At 42.0% G+C, this 2,625-nt stretch overlaps 1 pseudogene; it reads right to left on the bottom strand.

Annotated features, from left to right (window-relative positions):
* Window positions 1-644: 644 nt before the first annotated feature.
* LOC140921783 (uncharacterized) lies at window positions 645-1,949 on the bottom strand (annotated as a pseudogene).
* Between the last annotated feature and the right edge of the window lie 676 nt (window positions 1,950-2,625).

The following is a 2,625-nucleotide window of genomic DNA, read 5'->3' as shown; positions in this document are numbered from 1 at the left end:
AGACCGAGAGGATTAACAAAAGGTTACACCCTCTTATAAAGGGTCTCCGCGAGATAATGGGATCGAGGCTAAGTAGATTTACTTTGAGTGGCCTTACGATAGGAGCTCGTGATTATTACCCAAAAGTAATTTTACTTTTCGTCTTGTGATTCTCATGCGATCGTAAACCATTGCAAGATAATTCAAAGTTCACATTCGAGAGCCTCTAATCCTTTGAAGCCGCAATCGACCCCACCCACCCAGAATCCATGCACTGAAGAAATTGGAAGGGGAGACATAAAAATTTTTATTTGGTTTCAAATAAACTCATTTATGTCTCCTCCCCGGTTTACTGAAACACTAACAATAAAACCCCCTTTACTGCCAACAGCCGAGCTTTGTTTGCTAGACGCCTAACTTAGAAACAAAGAAAACCGAGACTGTGGTCTGGGATTAAAAAACATGGCCAAGTTAATGGCCGGTTTTATTGAAATCTGTAAAATGATCTTATCAATGTTAAAATATGAAATAATGTTTACGAATTTATAGGTCTAGCAAAGGTGAGGGCCAGAAGAAAAAGGCCACGGGTCGCTCCTAAGCGGCCCAGCCCCACCTGAAGGCTGTTGGCGAAAAGGAGGACGAAAACACAACGCCTGTTTGTGTCTTCAAGTACTAGTATCTAAAGTTGTTCCTAAACTCGGAGTTCTAATATAACGAAGAAAAGCGCTGGATTGCCAGCGACCTAGCAAGCTAATTTGGGAGTCTGAAAACCCCTTGGCAGATGCCCAGCTGGCAGCGCCAATGCGAAAACTGTGCGCTTTATATAGCTTTGTGTCTAAGTTACAAAATGTAAGTGCTGCGTTAAGTCGCTCAACAAAATAGGATCTAGTAATCGGACTTCCGTCGGGCCAACAAAAAAGAGGGCCGGATACCGACCCTCGTACAGCTAAAAAGTTTAAGATCAACTGAACTGGACAGCATGACCTTTCAGGATAGATAAAAATAACAAAAGGTGGCCCAGAATTCTTATGCTTGTAGTTATCCAAGGTAAGTTGCAGTGCCTGAATTCGGCCCTGAGCATCAACCAGTCGGTCTAGTTGCGAAAGATTAATGATATTGGTAGTGTTGCCTCGAGAGGCTGTTAACTCCCCAATGCGGAGAAAAGCGAAAAATGCCAAAGCACACATGGCAGACATGAGACAAGACTGGTAATGTGATGAAAGGGAATGCTCGAAAGCTCTAATTAAGTTCCGTAATACTGGTAAAGTTATAGGTAACCTGACATCATTGACGGGTGTTAGTTTCCGATAACCCTTTAAAATTTGTATAATAAGTGGCGTCTCAGTAGGATCAGCGACACCAGCAAGTTTATGAACGTAACTAATAGCAGAAATGTAAGTGGTTACTGACGAAGAAGAATAACTCCTAGAGTATAGATGCGCGATAAAAAGGGCCAGTATGGCCGGTTGAAGAGGCAAATTAATAGGCATATCACCTAAATAAGAAGCCGACCAATCTGTAAATAACTTCCAAGGTCGTTTATAAACTGAAACAGAAGCGTTACTCAAGCTTGCCTCTAAAAGAGTTTTTGTTATAACTGCCAGTTCTCTGGTAACAGTTGGGGAGGCACAGCTGTTGGTTCTGGCGCCATGTCCTTGGACAGGGACTTGAATTTGGTCACCTGTAAACGCGATAAAGCATCAGCTTTCGTGTTATGAACGCCTGGGAGGTGTACAGCTTTAAATAAGATATTATTCTGCAAACATGATAGAACCAAGGCGCGAAGAAGAACCAACAGCTCCCTATCTTTAGTCGTCTTTTTATTAATTACTTCCGACAAGGCTTGATTGTCGGTGTGAAAGGTTATGCATTTGTTCGCCAGCTGAGTACCCCATATTTTTATACTGAGAACAATAGGAAACATTTCTAGCACAATAATATTCTTAGAGGTCCAGGATGGGGGCCACGGACCGTAAAACCAATTCTGACGAAACACTGCTCCATAGCCTAGAGAGCCAGAAGCATCAGTATAAAGATGCAAGTGAGGTGATGAAAGCCATTGAAAGTCTAAGAAGAATGATTTGCCATTGAATTGTGTTAAAAATTCTAACCAGAGCTTAAGATCTTCCTTGACTATACGCGTTAATCTAATTAAATGAGTCGGGCGATTCACCCCAACTGTCAAATTAATCATTCGTCTAAGAAAGGTCCTGCCGGGTATAACGACTGAACAAGTGAAGTTCAGAAGACCAATAAGGGATTGCATCTCCTTAAGGGAGACTTTTTTACGCTGGAGAAATTCATAAATAAGAGTAACACATTTTCTTAGTTTTTCTTCTGGGAGGCGAGCCTCCATTTTGTCAGTGTCTAGTTCTATTCCGGCGAAACATAAAACACTACTGGGACCCATTGTCTTTTCAGGCGCCATGGGGACACCCAAGTCGTCACACATCGCTAAAAACCTAGACAGATTTTGTTCACAAGCTGAGAAAGTTTTGTCTATGAGAAGGAAATCATCTAAAAGGTGTAAAACACCTGAGATAGCTAACTTAGACTTAGCAATCCACTCGAGAGCGGTTGAAAAGCTTTCCCAAATTTTGCAAGAGGAACTGGCTCCCATCGGCAGGCATTTATCAAAATAGAAGC

Source organism: Porites lutea, chromosome 12 (genome assembly GCF_958299795.1).
Source record: "Porites lutea chromosome 12, jaPorLute2.1, whole genome shotgun sequence".
NCBI classification, from domain to species: Eukaryota; Metazoa; Cnidaria; class Anthozoa; order Scleractinia; family Poritidae; genus Porites; species Porites lutea.
Note: the sequence above shows the minus strand (reverse complement) of the source record. Positions and strands in the feature narration are given on the sequence as shown.